This window comes from Delphinus delphis, chromosome 12 (assembly GCF_949987515.2).
Source record: "Delphinus delphis chromosome 12, mDelDel1.2, whole genome shotgun sequence".
In the NCBI taxonomy this organism is placed as follows: Eukaryota; Metazoa; Chordata; class Mammalia; order Artiodactyla; family Delphinidae; genus Delphinus; species Delphinus delphis.
The window spans coordinates 6,338,920-6,357,032 of record NC_082694.2 but is presented as its reverse complement, the minus strand read 5'-3'; the positions used below and the strand labels follow the sequence as shown (position 1 = coordinate 6,357,032).

The following is an 18,113-nucleotide window of genomic DNA, read 5'->3' as shown; positions in this document are numbered from 1 at the left end:
CGAGGAAAGCAAAGCCCCCATTGCCACCCCCCGTCATGTCCATCCTGGAAGCTCACCACCGATTCCTGGAGTGTCCAGAAATCAGCTCTTCCCCACGGGCCCATTTATCTAGCTGTCCCTGAGTGTACCTGCATGCTTCAAATGAATCCATCGTCATAAATGTTACTTAGAAAGCAGAGGTCTGCAGATTTCCTCATGTCAAAGGCATCAAATGAATGAATGAACGGACTATGCTGGCTGATTGCTATTCACGGGAGATGGTTTATTCTGAGTGCTAACAAGGAGGTTTTTCTCTGATCCAAAGAGAAGATTGGAATCTGATTCCAGGAATCACTCCCTCCTGAACTCGGAGGTCAGAGATGCTCTTTCTGGAAGAGCTAACACTGCCAGGCTCTGTCCCTTCAGCCCGAGCCCACTGTGAAAAGAACCGTCAAATTCCCCCTTTTGTTTTAGGTTTAACATATCTTCTGTGTGAGTGGGGAGGGTGACTACTTTCTGAGTCCCTGGCAGGGTTCTGAATGTTTTCTGTTCTGTGGACTTAGAGGTTCCTGTTTTAAAGTTCAAGAGAATATCGTTGTCGGACACAGGGTACTTGCTGGACTCTGACTAATAGAAGCCTATGATTAAATTATTTCAGAGTCGAATAAAAATATTTTTAGAATGAAGTCCTTTGGGAACTATGTCGAGTGCTGAGCACACAGTTCTTGGTAAACACTCGGAACTGCCAGGTCTTTCTGAGTAGCTTTCGCTCAGCGGGGCACATCCTGAGGAATTTCAGGAGACTTATCTTCAGAGTCAAAAGCTGGGGTTGATTTCAGAAGCCTCCTGGAGAGAAGGGATCCTGACGAGATATCTCAGGGTGAGTGCTTTTGGTTTCTGTACGTTCTTTCTCCTCTCTTTAAATACAAATTTCCCGTAACACACTTGAAATGACAATCTTTCGGGGAGAACACTTATCGAGATGTTGCCCTCAACTTCCTTTTCTTTTTCCCACCCTCCCCTGCACACACGGCGTCGGGTGACAGTGGGCCATGAGCCCCTCGACCTGCCCGTGCTCACTGTCAACACTGACTCCAGTGTTCCCTAAGCTACAGTGTTTCTCCAGTAGCCCAAAGCAGACTCTCTATTTCTTCCTGCTTAGAAGGAATTTATTTTTTAAAAGTCTATTAAACGCCCACCATGAGTGAGATGCTGTCCCAGGCGAGGGTTTGGGGGGAGGTACATCAGTGGTGAAACAGCATTTCCTCGCCCACTGGGAGCTTGTGGAACAAGTGTGGGCGTGACACTTTCGTAGTTTATACCTGCTCCTGCAGGCCACACAAGCCCCAGTGCCACTGGCACACGGGGACAGATGAATGGCAGCTAAAAGTCTTCTGTAGCTCTAGATCTGTGTCCGTTAGGGATGCCTTTGCTTTGCAAGTAACAGAAAACTCAATAGAGAGTGATTTAAACAAAAATGGTGTTTATTTTCCCCCCACATTGCTGGAAGCATAGAGGTTTGGCAGCTCAATGATGTCAGGGTCAGTGACTCTTGAAGTTTTGACCTTTCCCCATGGTCACAAAATGACTGCTGGAGTGCCAGACATAGTGCCAACACTGATTACAGCCCAGTTTCGTAAGAAGCTGGTACAGTGTTTCTGTGGGCTGGAAGCAGAATGCTGGCGTGGCAAAACCAAAGAGGGGGTGGTATCCCTCTACTCTCAGCCCTCCGCAGGTATCCCCAGACCTGGATCCTGTGTCCAACCTTCCTTTCTTCAGGGAAACTCCTTTCCCCAGTGGCAACATTATTTTGGAGGGGCAGCTAGTCATCCCTGACTTGGGAAGGTGTGGATCTGGGGTGGACGTTAGCCTCTCCTTGCGGTGTGGTAATCCAGGGAGCTCATGCAGGCAGCTCCCGGGCTGGACTAATGTAGACATGCCTGACATTCTGGTGAGCAGTGAGTGCACAGTTTAGGCCTTGATGCTGCGACTCTCAGGAAGGAAGGGAGGGAGGGAGGGAGGGAGAAGAAAGGAAGGAAGGCTGGAAGGATGGAAGGAAGGAAGGAAGGAAAGAAAGAGAAAGGAAGGAAGGAAGGAAAGAAGGAAGAAAGAAAGAGAGAGAGAGAAAGAAAGAAAGAAAGAAAAAAAAGAAAGAAAGGGAATCGAAGCAAAAACAACTAAATTGTACTACAGAGGAGAGCATAGTAGCCACACATTAGGACAGCAGGCTTTGGGAACACAGAGGGGAGGAATGACCTCCAGAGCGGTGGTGTGTGTTGCTTGGTGCGAGGCTAGTAGGATGAGAACAGGGTGTGCGTCACAGAAGAAAGACTATTTAGTTCCTTCGTTTATTTATTCATTCATTCAACAGGTATTAGCTTTCCCTTCCTTAGCCAGACATGTCCCCTGCCCTGCAGGCGTTTAAGCCTCATGAAGACAAACAAAGATCGCGTGGTGAGTCGGCTAAGACGTGACCTTGTGGGAAGTGTAAGGAAGGAGCGAGATGAGGGGCTATAATCGAGGGTGTCACCCAGTCAGGGAGGTCAGAGAAGGCTGTTCAAGGGTGAGTGAGGTTTTGGCAAGGCTGGGGGAGGGGGAGGCATCCCATCAGAGGAACAGGCTGGCCAGTGAGCGGGGATTGGGGCAGTGGACACCAGGCTCTTTGCCAGACGTTCTGAACTTGAGTTTTTGCTTAGAACAGTCCTGCAAGGTGAGAATTCCCTTAGTTTTGGTTCCCCTGAAAGTAAATTCTGAGACAGAGTGTTGGTTGCTGGTAGTTTACAGGGGAGGAGATTCCAGGGAGCAGGTGTGAGGATCCCAGAGAGCGAGAGAGGAGTTAAGAAACAGCCGTGCAAAGGGTAGTTCATGGAGCTCACCTGCTGTGGACAGTGTGGCTCGTGTCCACCAGGGCCTCCTGAGAGGTGCATAGAAGGTCTCGCACAACTTTTTCCTTGAAAGAATGACACAGATGGAGTGAGGGCCCCTGAGACATCTGCTCCAGGTGTTATATGCAGCCCAAATGTTCGCTGCAAATAAACGACAGGGCAGGGGTTTGAACAAGGTGGGCTGTGACTGCAAAACTTAGATTTTGCCACTGTCCTCTTCACTGTACATTAAAACATAATTATCAAGCATGCAGTGAATTAAAATGGATGTTAAGGTCAGTGTTGATGTGCTATTTTCCTTTTTCATTATTTTTTAAATTGAAGTATAGTTGCTTCACAATGTTGTGTTCATTTCTGTTGTCCAGCAAAGTGATTCAATTATACGTGCATACAAATATATATATGTACACGTTCTTTTTCAAAATATTCTTCTCCATTATGGTTTATCATAGGATAGTGAGTATAGTTCTCTGTGGCTGTGATATTTTTCTAAGCGCCGTTAATCTCTCCAGGCCTAGCAGGGATGCTGAATCTGTGGTGCTGCTACGGTACCAGCAGAAGAGGTATCGCCACCCTGGGTGGTAGTGAGGGATGACGTCACATAATCGACAGAGCGAACTAACTGCCCAGTGAGGATTTAACCCAAGCATAAAATAGTGAAAGGGGTGGCAGTAGGATCTCTGGGAGGTTAAAGATGGTCGCAAATTCTTTGCTGCTTCTCCCAACGAGAGGAGGCATTGAACTCTCCTCCCCTCCACCTGGTCTGGCCTTAGTGACTGGCTTGACCAGTAGAATGAGGCAGAAGTAACTTTCTGGGAGCCCCAAGGCTTGCAAGGGGGTCCCTGCCACTCGCAGGTGGGCTGCTTGGATGGGACGCTTGCTCTCGGAGCCCTGAGCTGCCATGGGAGCTGTCTAACTACTCTGAGGCTGCTTGGCTGGAGAGGCCCCAGGTGAGCGGTTCTGGCGAGATGGACAGGCTCCAGGTGAGAGTTTCAGCCAAGTCCAGCTGTCCAGTGTCTCTGCCAAGGTGCCAGACACGGTAGAGACCCACCAGACCAGGCAACCTTCCGCTGGTACCACCAAGTCAGCTCTACTGACGCCACATGGGATGCCCATACTCTGACCCACAAAACTGAGATCAAATAACATACTTGGTATTTTGAGGTTTCGTTGCTCAGCCAGATAACTGGAACACGACCTCTGCTTTCCATTTCCTGTAGTCACTGCAGTCTTACTCTTCTTAGAAGGATATGTAGCATCTTTAAATGGCAGGTTGAAATTCAGCTCTTTGGACTAAGCTCTAATCTACACACCTGTAGAAGTCAATGGGGAATTTGGGTATCTCTGTGTCTCTCTCTCTCTTTCTTTCTGTGATTCATGTGTGGGATTTTGGATCAAGCATCTGTGAACATGCCCCAAGGGGGTGAAAGCACTTTCCATTCTCAGCTCTGAATGGTAAGTGGCAGACATGAGCCTTGGGAGCCAATATGTAAACACAAGCATGCAAAGCAGTAGAAACTCCACACAGCGTGGGGAGCCCTCCCTGAACACATGTAAGTAAAGCAATGATGACGGATGTGCCTTCTGAGAGGAAGTAGAGGAAGTCCCCTACACACGCATGAGTTCCATTCCAAGAGCTCATTCGTAAGTCTAATTTGTTCGTAAGTCCAGCAAAGTTGGCTTCAGTACCCAACCAACACAATCGGCTATATAGTACTGTACTGCGATAGATTTCTAATACTTTTCCACAAATAATACATAGAAAACAAACAAAAAATCAAACATGTTGAATCTCACAGTACAATATCTTGAAAAGTACAGCAGTCCAGTACAGCAGCTGGCATCCAGGGGCTGGCATCGAGCGAACAGGCAAGAAGAGCTACTGACTGGAGGAGGGAGAGGAGGTGGGAGATGGTAGAGCTGAAGGATCCTCAGCAATAGGAGACGGAGGGCAAGCTGCCATTTCACTCACGCCTGACGCTGACGGCACAGGTTCTGCTTCCCTGCTGGATTCAAGTCTATCTATCCTCTTGCTTCCGGACACCCTGGGCTTGAAATAAAGATACTGTACTCTATACAGTACTGTACAGTAAAGCACACAAAAGCACAAGCACTTGTAGAGGAGGCACGCACGTGACAATGTACACCAGACACGTGAACTAACTTACGTGATTGGACGTGTGAACGCCATGTTTGCCTCTTTGAAAGTTTGCAACTCGAAGGTTCGTATGTAGGGGACTTACTGTAATGCAGAAAGTAGAAAATAAAACTTGGGGAGATGCCCATGTTTAAGACACCAGGAGTCAGAGGAGACCTAGCTGAGAGTTGGTTTGCAGAGTTCGTGTCACGCCAGAGGAGGATGCCAGCAGAAAGCACTGGTGTCCTGTGCCACAGGGAAATCTGGGAGACTGGGGTGCAGACACCATCCTCACAGCTCCTCGTGACCTCAGCTACGTATCTATTTTTGGAAGAAAGACATCTTCTTTCACTAACTGTGCGAGTAATTTAGTGAGGTGTCCCACCTCTTTGGGGGCCAAGGCATGACATGGTCTTATCTATTTTTTCAGTGACCACAGCCAGCTATGTCCTGAGCAGCTCCTTTCCCACTGGGTGGGGAATCTCCCTAAAGACTCTGCAGCCATTCCATAACTTTCCAATAACGCTGGGTTACTGGGAGAGTCAGGTTCTGATTTCTAAGACTTTGTCTTGTTCATGTAAATATTTTAATCTCATGATATATTTCTACCTTTTATCCACTCTTGCGAGTCTGTGTGTGTATGGGTAAGTATTGGTATGTATGTGTATGAGTGTGTGTTGTGAAGAGTTTGTGTCGTATATGTGTGTATTTGTATGTGTATGAGTGCGTGTTGTGTATGTGTGTGGTGTGTGTATGTGTTGTGTGCGTGTGTGTCGTGTGCTTGCGTATAGGGCTGAGTCTGTCATCTCACACCGGGCTGGTTTGTCTCCCTTGAACTCACCCCTCTGGGCTGGTTGGGGCTGATAGGAGGGACAGCAGAGCCCTCGAGGGGTGCAAGGGTGGCTGCCTCTGGCCAGGCTGCTGTCCTTTTTCTACTGGCTGTCGCCGCTTTCCCATCTTGCCCTGAACTGGCCTGGGGTCCTTTCGGGTGCTTTCCACCAAGTGCTAGCCATCTGGAAGTGGGAGACAGAGGGCGCTGGTTGGTTTCTCAAGGGTCCTGGGGAGGGTGGTCTCATTCTACATCTCCCCCCGCCCCACCGGTTTTTCTGATCATGTTAATATCCCCAACACCTTGATCTTTTCTGCTCATCACTCTGGACCACCTTCCCGTAGCCTGCCTCCCACTAGAAGGAGAATAAGTGTCTTCCTGAGCCCTTAGTAAGTTCCAGCCATCCTGACTGTTGAATGCTTGAAGTTCCAGCCCTTTCCTGTACGTTCCCTAATCAAATCCCCTCGACCGTGGAGGGAACAGAGGCTGAGAAGGGGAAAGACTGCCCAGGCCACACCCCCAGCCAGCGTCCGTGCTGGGGCTTCCCCCCAGTCCTCTGCCCTCTGGTCTAGCGTTTATTTGCCGTACCACATACCCATGTCCACAGTCAATCATTTGTGCTTCTGAGAACTTCCTTGAGTCTCATCCCGTCTTTTTCAAGATGTGCTAACCCGAGGTTCACACAATTCCCAAATGCGGCTGAAATCCGGTTTTGTGCTAACACAGGATGACAGCTCCTTTTGACACAGTGGCTTTGTTGTCCGCTGCCTCGGTGGGACAGTGCGTGGGTGTCACCAAGAAGTGGTCACAGTCACATCTCTTCTTGTGGTTATAATGAATCAGTTGGGCATGTCTATCTTATAAAAATAGTATAGGTGACTTTTCTAAGTCATTTTAGGGAAAAGTGTCATCATAAAATGCTCCCAGAGAACTACAGCTGTAAGTTCTTGCCCTACGGCTCACTACTTCGGTGGACCTTCTTGGAGTTTACCGACTTGCCGTTTGATGACCTGGAAGAGTTGAGAGTCATCTGCTAGGCTGGGGATTCCTCCGTGAACTCCCTCATTTTAGACCACGTAGACATATTCATTTATCCTGAAAGTTGGTTTTGGCCCCCAGGTTTCCTGTCTAGACTCGCTAAATGTTGGCTCTTCTACTGACTGTATTTTGAAATCATCAGGTTAGATCTGGGGCAGGTCTGAAGTAGGACCAGAATCCAGGGAGGAGGATGACTCCCAGACCAAGCAGTTTATCAAAAGCTGGGATTTCCACTCAGGCAAGTTAAGAATGGGCACGATAAGCATAGAGAAGGTGATTTAAATCAGATTTACTCAACGTACTTAGAACGTACTGGGGGTGTCACCTGATGTTTCACAGGAACAAAGACAATGAAATGGGTATTTAAATATCATTAAGGAAATGTCTGGGAGTCATTCAGGAAGAGGTGGCACCTACTAAAATACCAAAGTTTCAAGTCGGGTCTGAGTTAATCTTTCCACATCAGTAAGTACATATCTACAAGGTACTATTTTTCAGTGGGGTAAATTAATTTTTAATAGTTTGAGATGTATGTATACTGTAAAATCGTGGCATACTACAGTCTTAAATAAACCAGACTTTCCTGTGGGGATAAAACATTTCAGAGTAAGCCCGAGTCCTGGGTTCCCATAGTCTGTCAAGATCATTTTTAATGGTGTGAAGGATACCCCTTTGTGTCACTCTACTGAAAACTATTTAACCAATCCCTATCGTAGGGTGTCAAGTTGTCTCTCATTTTTAATTATTATGAACAATGCCACGATAAACATTCTTGCCCCTTCCGACACCTATCTAATTGTTTCCTTATGGAAAATTCCCAGAAATGAAGCTGCTGAGCCCCCGGATGTGCATTTCAAGGGCTTTAAATAAAATACCTTCAGAAAGGTCCTACGTGTTTACATTTCCGCCAGCAGAGATGCAGGTGCCCGGTTCTCCCTACTCTTGACGTTGCTAAGAAGACACTCTTCTTCTAGGGAAATTCAAGGTCAACGAGCCACAAAGCCCAGGAAGTGGAATTCACTCAATAAGTGCTTTTCAACATGCACATCCTGAGCAGAGAAGTGGATAACATCCTTATTTCCTCCCAGTTTCTGGTGTTCGCTTTCTCACAGCAAACACAGATGGGCATAGATGGAATGTGTCCAGTGTTTGAAACCAGCTATCGAGCGGCTGTGGCTATGATGCCGTTTGGTGTTGCCAGGCCTCAGGGAACCCTCAGCCTCTGGGTTTAGAAGGATCCACTCGGCCGATGGGGACCTTGGGACAGGCTCCGAGGGAACGCTGCTCCGGGGGCCTGTGAACCTTACCTGCCCAGGGCAGTCAGGGTTTGGGAAGACAGATCACTCCTGAGTCAACTTTGTAGGTTCTCAGCAGCAAAGAGGCAGCAGAGCAATGCATTTGCACCTGAACAGGGATCTCCTTCAAATTCTGGAAGAACTTGAGGGCAGATTATTGATTTTAATTAAAATAGTAATGAATTAAAATGGTAATGTAAAATAGTAATTTATATTTAATATATTTAAAATATTAATTTCTTCTTGGTAGCAATTTCTATATGAAACATTGACCAAGAGTGGTTGACCAGAGCATGTCTGAGAAGGAGTGTTAGGGAAACTAAGGCTGAGATTTTATTTACTTTCCACAACACCTTTTGCTCTGGGATCTGTTCTCTCTGCCTCCTCCCGCTGCCTTAATTCATTTTATATTAAAAAAAATCTGGCAACAATTTTAGCCTCAAAAGTGTCCTTCACCTCCAGCCATCCCACTTCCTTCCTGGCTTTCTCCCAAATGCACCAGACCAGGGAGATGGTGGCATCCTGTGGTGGCTGTTGAAGTACCAGGCTAGCCTGGGTTCAAATCCCAGCTCAACCGTTACCTCTCTTTGCGACAGTGGTTCCTTAAAATTTCCGTAAACTGGCAGAATAATGCCTATTTCATAAGGTTACTTTGGAGATTAAATTAAATGAGGTACTCTGTGGCGAGTATCTCCAGAATAATGCTCCTTAGATGACGATTTCCAACTGTGTGTCTCTATGAGCCTAGGTTGTGGGAATTTTCAGATTACAATGATCTCTTGGTTTACTGGTTGATTTCCCAGACTTCTGGGGAATTATCATTTCTCTTGTCTCCCCCAATATCCTGCCTAGCCTGAAGCCCCCCTTCCAGGCATGGTACCCTCAGCAGATGTTGATGTGTGCTACCCAGACCCAAGCCCTGCTTCAATAACCTCAGTTACTCGTTGCAAACCAGTGGTGGGTTTATGTGATGAGCAGATCAGAGAGGGTGTAATGAGAGCAGGTCAGTGGTTAGAACTCGATGGCCTGGAGAATACAAATCTGTAAAACTACTATAAAAGATATTTTTAAAGTGCAGATGGACTTTGCCCACCTGTTTCTGAAGCAGGAGAAGCAGCACACCACCTTATGGCACGTGAAAGATTTTAAAAGGATGTATGTCCCCACAGAGCAGGGAGCAAGCTCATAGAATAGCTTGTCTCCACACATGGTACAAATGGAAGAGGGGAGTTTGCTAACGATCTAGAAGTCAGGGAGAGAGCATCACAGCAGCGTGTGCTTAGCAGTTATTGGGAACATCTTGAACCTTCGGGTTGCCCTCTGGGAGAACATTCAGCACGGTGTCTCACAGTTGTGTCCTGAAGCCGCCGCAGACGAGTCCGTTCCTGGGTATCTCACCTTGTCTCCGAGCATCTCCTTCCTTTTGGAACCTTGGTCCAGCTGGTAAGCCCCCGCAGTTCTTGGTCTTCCCTTCTCTTCTTTCCTATAGTCTGGCTGTAGGCAAGAAAACAGTGAGCTCATACTTTTATATAGTTTATACTGAGCTCAGTTCATCCTTGCCACAACCTGTGAGAATGGCAGGTGACCCTTAACTGCTCCCGTGTAACTGAGGTTTAAGTAGCTCAGGGGACTCAGATCCTCAACTCTGGCCATTTCTTCTCATTTTACTGTAAGTTCCATCTTGAGGTGTGCTGACGTTTTACTAGCTGATAAAGCTATGGATTGCCATTGGAGAGAGCATTTACCTTTAAGCAGGTGTCTTTAGTGATGGTGCTGGTAGAGTTTTAGACAACATGGCATGGGCATGAGAGAGAGATTTGGGAGAATTTCCCCGGGTCCTCAGATCACAAGACCGCTTACTCACTTCTGAGTAGGGTGATGAATTACAGGGGCAGATCAAGGGTCTGTATCGCTTCCAGGAGATCCAATAAATGCTACAGATCCTCCTGTGTGGGGGGATAGGTGGGACTGTTTAAATCCTTTTAAGTCAAGCCAAAAATTGGGCTTCAGGCCAACAGCTGAAGGAAGCTAGTAGCTTCTTTGATCAAGATGCATGAAGTCTTCTGGGATCTCCCATCAAATGGCATTGTTTTCAGAAGCTGTCCTCCTGCGGGCCATTGATACCAAACAGTGCTTTGAAGGCGACTGTTGAGCCGTGGCTGGCTTTCATTGTTCAAAACAGACTTGTGAAATGAAAATAATTGTGCTCTACCGAAGCCAAGAAGCTTAAATAGTCATTTCTTCCCTCAGTGGAAGTTAACAGGAGGTTATCTTTAACACTCATTTGAGGCAAACTGAAACAACAGGGGCGATTATGGGAAGGGCTGCTGGCGTGTTCGTGAAGGCAAAGCTTGGTTTTCCCAGGACTGGGCTTTCAAGAGCCCCAGCCTGACCGATCAGTGCAGGCTAGAGGGCCTGGTTGGAGGCTCAGGAAAGACGTAGGGCCATTGCCCTTGTGTGGTTGAGGCCACGGGAGTCTTCAGGGAGGCTCACACTGAGACTAGAAACTCCCTTTTGCTGGTGTCCAGAGATGTTCAGGCTCCCAGGGGTAGGCTCCTTCTAACCAAATTCAAGAGGCTGATGAATTCCAGAACATCCATTTGTTAATTAGAGTAGGCGTGTCCCTTCCCAGTGACTTATGGAGGTGACTGGGGGGTTGAATTTGGGATCCTGAAGGCGGCTTGGGGAACATGAAACCAATTCCCGTGGGAATTGGAGGCCTGATGGAATGTTGAGGCAGAGAAGTAGCCAATGAAGAGCACGGTCCCTGCCCCAGACTTCCTGGGACTGGGTCCCAGACCATGTTACGCCGGTGACATTGACATACAGTTGCTTGTAATTGTCTCTTATGGTCCTTTTCATTTCTCTGGTGTCAGTTGTAACTTCTTTTTCATTTCTAATTTTATTGATTTGGGGCCTCTCCCTTTTTTTTTCTTGATGAGTCTGGCTAAAGGTTTATCAATTTTGTTTATCTTTTCCAAGAACAAGCTTTTAGTTTCATTGATCTTTTCTATTGTTTTCTTCGTCTCTATTTTATTTATTTCTGCTCTTATGATTCCTTTTCTTCTGCTAACTTTGGGTTCTGTTTGTTCTTCTTTCTCTAGTTGCTTTAGGTGTAAGGTTAGGGTGCTTATTTGAGATTTTTCTTGTTTCCTGAGGTAAGCTTGTATCACTACAAATTTCCTTCTTAGAACTGCTTTTGCTGCATCCCATAGGGTTTGGGACACAGCAAAAGCTGTTCTAAGAGGGAACCTTAGAACTTTCTTTCTCTGTCTCTCTTCCTTATCTATGGAATTGATATAATTTCATCAGGTTTGGTGTGAGGGTTAAATGAGAGACTCCACGTTAAGCATGAACAACGTCAGGTGCATGGTACCCACTACGATGATCTGCCATCATCGCCTTCCAGAGCAGAGGGCGGCAAGCTTTTTCTGTAAAGAATCAGATAGTGATAATTTCAGCCTTTGCTGCGTACACCGTCTGTATCGCAACTACTCGATTCTGCTGTTACAGCACAAAAGCAACCGTAGATAATATTTAAACAAGTGGACAGGGTTGTGTTCCAGGAAAAATTTATTTGTAAAAACAGGTGCTGGGCGGGACTCTATCCTTGAACTGTGGTTTATTGACCCTTCATCTACAGGATCGCTGTGGTAGTGGAACGCCAGGTGGTATTACTGAATAGGACCGAGGGGCTAAGAAGAGGAAGGTTTAATATTTCTCCTTAATACAAGGACCACCCTACCCTTTGGGAGGAGGGTGTGGGCAGATAGGCTGAAGCACTCATTCCCGTATTGCGAAGGTGACAAAATTTGATTCCCTTGGCCCTCATGTTGGTGCATTTTCCCCAACCCTGGGCAGCCCAGTGTTCACATGGGTGGAAAGAATCCACTCTGCTCGTTTGCCTAGGAGGGAGGGACAGAATTCCAAACCAAGGCCTGGCTGCCAGGGAGGGATATTAAAGGATCGTGGAGGGTGGAATCTCATTAGAGGGCATATTAGTGGTCAACTGTCAGAGACTTCTCTTCCCTCAACTGCATCATATCCAAGAAAGGTGGTGAATTCATAGCCAGCCTTGACCAAGAGCATCTTCCAGGGATGCTGGAATCAGAGCTGTCCTTAGACCAGAGGAATAAGCAAAACCCAAAGACTTCTTTCTAAATGTCTTTTCAGTCTCATAATGTTTTTTGCAAGTTTGGCCAAAAATTGAGCCAAAAGGAATCGGAGAAAGTTGCTTGAACCAAACTGGACCCCTCCGAGCCAGAGGATGCTGGGCGGAGAGCCCTGAGTTTGCGTGGGGAGAGGAGACATCACAGGCCTGCTCTCAGCATTCAAAGTTGCTGCCTTTCGTTCAAAGTTGACTGCTCCAAGTCGCCCAGAGCGGGGGTCTGGGCAGAGCCAGGCTCCCTGAACAATTATACTTCCTCCTGCCCCCTCTCTGGGAAGCTGTGGTTTGGGAACTGTCTAGAAATCTGAGTCAGAAAAGTGAGGTGTGGGATTGCAGGGGAATCTTTAGTTTTAGGGTCAGGGAATCCCCTGGTTGCTGGCTGCAGGCCCCGGACACACATAAGTGGAAATTCGGACCTCACATTCCTGGGTGTATATTAAATAACTCAGAAATATCTGGACACGTGGTATGAGGGCCCGTTTGCAGCCTCGTTTTCAGCTTCAGAAACGCCAGGAGTGAGGCTGGCTGAGCTCGTGGTTGACTTGTGTTCCTGGACCACTTGCTTTCATCTTCTGAGCACGTCCCTTCTAGGTGCGTAATTAACATCCCTTTGACTTTAGTCAGAGCTGTCTCGGCCAGGGTACAGTCCTTTCCCTTAAAAGTGACCTTTCATGCCTCAAATTTTACCCATTTTCCATAGGGCCAAGTGGATCCCAAATTCCCAAAGTTCGTTAATGTTATAGTGTCTGGGTGTGTGTGTGTGTGTGTGTGTGTGTGTGTTGTGTATATGTATATATGTGCATGCATGTACACGGGTGCACACACACATAGGTATTGTTTAGGTGTTTGGGTTTTTTTGCCAGAATTGTCTCCTGTATTTTCTACATAGGAGGAGAGTTAGGGTAGTGGGTGCACGGCCCTTCATTTGCTTCTCTCAGCTATTCAGTGGGCCGCAGGTGTTGGTGAGCCCAAAGGCCATGGCGCAAGTTGCGGTGCCTTTTCTGACCTGGTCTTAGGAGTCCCCTACCATCATTCCTGCAGGCCTGTCCTGACTTAACAGTTGAGACAAAGGGGCGTGAATCTCTAGCAGAGGAGGGTCACTTTGGAAGCTGCCCGTTCTGGCTTTTGTCACATCCCTGCATGAGGTGCAGGACCGGCACAGCGGAATTGGCTCTGTTCAGCTCCCATCTCTGATGACACTGCTTTCTTGCACTGCCCTGTGTGTGCCCTGGGCTGACATGTTGCTGCCATCTGGTTCAGCCCCATCTCCTCATGAATACCTCAGGAAGGCCTTGGACTCGGGGCTTTACGAGCCTAAAAACCAAATGCAGAGGGTCAAAAGCCTGTGAAATGTGTGCGTCCAATTAGGAGTAAGGCACATGTGTGTACACACGTGTATGGAAACTGCCTGGAGAACCGGTGACATCTGCTGCCCTTGGGAGTGTGGCCGTGTGTCTGTCCTGCCCCGATCCTCTCCTTTGGTTGCCCTGGGTTGCTTCCGCACCCACACAATCCAGTCCATCTCCAGCAGACACAGTGGTCAAAAGGTTCTGCCTTTCTCTGTGTTGCTCAAAGGACATCATTAAAGGGCTGGCCTCTTCTGCAGAATCCCATCTGCTCCATTACCTGTATTTCTAGTGCTCTGGAGACTGTGTTCTCACTTGTTCCCTCCCTTCCCCCTCCCCCGTCCCCTCCCCCTTCTCCTCTTCCCTCCTTCCCTCTTTCATTCATTCAGCTGTGACCATGTATGACTGTGTCCGGGGCTGTGGGTGGAGCCCTTTGCTCTCCATTGGCTGTTGGACGCTGTGTCAAATGCCGCAGGGCTCAGGCTGGGATTTCCTTCATTAGATGCGGCTCTTTTTCTTTTTTTTTATTGAGATATAACATTGTGTAAGTTTAAGGTATACAATGTGTTGGTTTGATAATTTAGAGCCTGCAGTATGATTTCTGCAGTAGCGTTAGCTCACACATTTATTATTTCTGTTTTTTCTTTTTTTTTTTTGCGGTACGCGGGCCTCTCACTGTTGTGGCCTCTCCCGTTGCGGAGCACAGGCTCCAGACGCGCAGGCTCAGTGGCCATGGCTCACAGGCCCAGCTGCTCCGCGGCATGTGGGATCTTCCCGGACCGGGGCACGAACCCATGTCCCCTGCGTCGGCAGGCGGACTCTCAACCACTGCGCCACCAGGGAAGCTCTCAACTGGCTTTTTAAAAAATTATTCTTATACAATTTTTAAAGGTGACACTGCATTTACAGTTATTACAAAATATTGGCTATATTCCCCGTGCTGTACAATAAAAATAAATCCTTGGAGCCTGTCTTACACTCAATAGTTTGTACGTCCCAATCCCCTACCCCTCTATTGCCCCTTCCCTCCCACTGGTAACTAGTTACACATTTTCTTTTTTTAAACAATTTTTACATGTTTATAAATGTCTTATGTTTGGAAATATTCTTTTATTTTTTCCTCAAATCGTATTAGTATAGTTTTCTTTTAATTATTTTCCTTTTTTTCTCCTTTTTAAAAATTGAAGTATAGTTGATTTGCAATGTCGTGTTAGTTTCAGTTGTAGAGCAAAGTGATTCAGTTATACATGTATCTATCCTTTTTCAGATTCTTTTCCATTATAGGTTATTACGAGATATTGAATAGAGTTCCCTGTGCTCTCCAGTAGGGTCTGCTTTGATGTGGGTTCTAGGAAGTCACCAAGGAACTGACATGTCACTTGAGTAATCTTCCCCTGGCCGGGGATGCTTTGGTGAGGGTGGTTGTGTGTGTCAGGGTGGCAGTGACCTGGATGCCCAGAATAATTAGCTTTCTACCCAGTTTGAACCTTACGAAGATACAAGAACCTCTAAGCAGAACTTTCCTACCCTGCCAAGGGAGGGAGAGTTATCTAGGCTTTCCCCACCCAGAGCACAAGGCCACTTTTACGTCAAGCACCAGAACAATTTTTTAGAAGTTCTAATTACCCGAAGAGAGCTCTTTTAAGGGGAAAACAAATACACTCTTTAATTAACATATTTAATTCCATGTTTGCCATGGGCCCGAAGGGAAGTAATAACATTATGAGTACAAACCATGAGGTTTCACGGACAGCTGCAGGCTCCCATGTGCTAGTTTTTTAATTTTTTTTTAAGTTTTTATTTTATATTGGAGTATAGTTGATGAACAATGTTGTGACGGTTTCAGGTGTACAGCAAAGTGGTTCAGTTATACATATACATGTCTCTATTCTTTTTCAAATTCTTTTCCCATTGAGGTTGTTACAGAATATTGAGCAGAGTTCCCTGTGCTCTACAGTAGGTCCTTGCTGCTTATCCACATTAAATACAGCAGTGTGTACTTTTTGACAGCATGCTGCCTGGCTTTCAGATCAGAGACCGTTGTGTGAACCTAAAAGGCACTTGGTTACCAGGCACTCGTGTGGACTTGGTGACGCGGACAAGGAAACTTTGCATTTCTGTCTGGATTCCTCGATCCAGGCACCGTGCAAACCCCCTTCACTGGGACAAGTCCTCTGAGCTGCTGTCACAGTCGTGTCAATACTCCTGTTTTTACGGACAAGCAGCCAGCTTGACTCAGAGGCCCATGGGCATCTTCTGCTGCGCCTTGGAGAGATTCCTGTACCGTGAGCACGCGAAACTCACACACAGCCCTACAGCCCTTCAGGGTCCTTCCTTCCCCCTCATCCTACTTCACTGTATAGAAACAAGTCCCCTGACCCTCCAGAAAGCGAAGATCTTTGTTCATTCTGAGCCATTTTACAGGGCACTTTCCCCCTATTCTTATGGCAATGAATTCCTTCCCTTTTGCCAGTTGGCTCCTGCAATCCCAACCTCTCTAATTTTGCACCCAAACTGAGCCCTGCTTTCCCTTCTTATTTGCCCTCTCAATTGTTCTAAGCTTGTAGTCGTGTGAAAGAGTTCAGCTAATGGGCAGAAAACCCGAAAGGAATTCTATCTGCTTGGCTGGCTTGGGCTTACCAGCTGGGAGCAGCCCTGCTCCCTGCTCTGAAGGTGATTTTAGGGCGGCCACAAGGAGCAAAGGGCACGACTTCTTCATTGTGAGACACAGAGGGGGATGTGAGCAAAGCTTAAGAGGCTGGGGAGGGGAGAGGACCAGAGTTTAACTACTGTTTTATGGGATGTGATCTGCTGTGACTTTTCCTTTCCTTTCTATGTGTATTTATGTGTATGTATATGTATATATATGTATGTGTGTATGTTCCTGTCTATTATCTATCTATCATCTATCTATCTAGCTATTATCTATCTATCTATTTATACACACATACACAAATGAATCAAAACCACGTAATTCAAGCCCTGCTTTCAAAGTGATGTTTTTAGACTTATCAAAACATTAAAACCAACTTTTAAAACAAAAGGAAAATGAAAGAAATCCTATTTTACAAGTGCAAGGAGGGACTTCCCTGGAGGTCCAGTGGTTAGGACTCCGCACTTTCACTGCCAAGGACCCGGGTTCGATCCCTGGTTGGGGAACTAAGATCTCACAAGCTGCAAGGTGTGGCCAAAAACCCCCCAGAAAACAAAAAACAAGTGCAAGGAATGTCTCCAGAGTCTCAGGGAGTCAGGATCAGGCAAAGCCCCAGCCTGTCGGCTCGCATCCCGTCTGCCCACCTGTTGCCCTGCAGGGTAAGCGTGTGCAGCTGGTCCAGGTCCAAGCTGAAGACAAGCTTATGGGCGGATAGAGATGCTTATGAGGCAAACTGCTTCCACAGGTGAACACGATCTGGGCTCTGTCACCGGGCAGTGCCTGGGTAACCCTGGACACATCACTTCCCCTGCTGGGCCTCAGTTTTCCCTTCTGGAAAATAAGTGTCTCTGAGGGACCCTCGAGTTCCTCGCAGAGACAGTATTCCGTGACTTATAATCACGGGGCTAGAATCTGAGAACTGTGGTTACAGGACGAGTGTCATCCTGATGGCCCAAATCTCACGTCACCACGGAGGATGATCACATGGTCTTGACTCTATTCTGACGTGCAGAGGTGAGAATGGCAGGCATTTGGGGCTACTACACTTGCCTCCTGGATTTTCTTACCATTTCCAAATGAGACCCAGAGTAAACTGGGCTGGGAAATCACCACTGGGTCCCTAATTCCAGCTCCTCCATTGAAGAGCTCTGTGATCTTGGACACAGAGCTGTCTGTCACATTTACCCTCCTGGGGTTTCTCTATCAGAATAGGTGCCTTACAAGGTCATAGTTCAGGCTGTGTCTGTGGCAGCATCTGCTCAGACTGTCGTTCAGTAACCAGAAGCCTGTGATCATGATAATGTCTAACATACTGCATAGTGACCGGGGGATGCCTTGAGAATCCTGGTCCACAAGTAACAGCAGACTATAACTTAACAGCCATGATTTAACAACCTCTTATTAATAAAACATCTTGGTGAGTGCAAAGCAGCAATTAGATTTTCCAGAAAACATGTGACTTCAGTTTCTTGGAAGTGTTTTTATAGCTTCACAGCAATAAACATTTTCCTCATCTTGAATTAAAGGGCTGAGTGGGTCCACTGAGCATTCTCTCTTTTGGAAGTATTTCCTTTGGATAGCGTTCAAAACAACACAATCCTATTATAGATCAACATTTGGAAAGCCCCTGTTTTGACTGCATTTGACCAAGGACTAACTTCAAGTTTAGGTGGAACGAGCAAGCAATTTCTGTCCTCAACATACTTATAAAGGTAATATTTCATGATTTCTAGTTTATATACTTTTCATTTAGGCCACTTTTTTTACCCCCTGAATCATGATC

General features: G+C 46.8%; 1 protein-coding gene across 1 annotated transcript in view; it reads left to right on the top strand.

The window, feature by feature from the left end:
• Positions 1-540: 540 nt before the first annotated feature.
• Positions 541-18,113, top strand: part of IL1R1 (interleukin 1 receptor type 1) — a 154,635-nt gene continuing 137,062 nt past the window's right edge. Inside the window, exon 1 of the mRNA XM_060027228.1 lies at positions 541-859. The gene's annotated coding sequence lies outside the window, so the exon portion shown is untranslated. The remainder of the gene's footprint in view (positions 860-18,113) is intronic.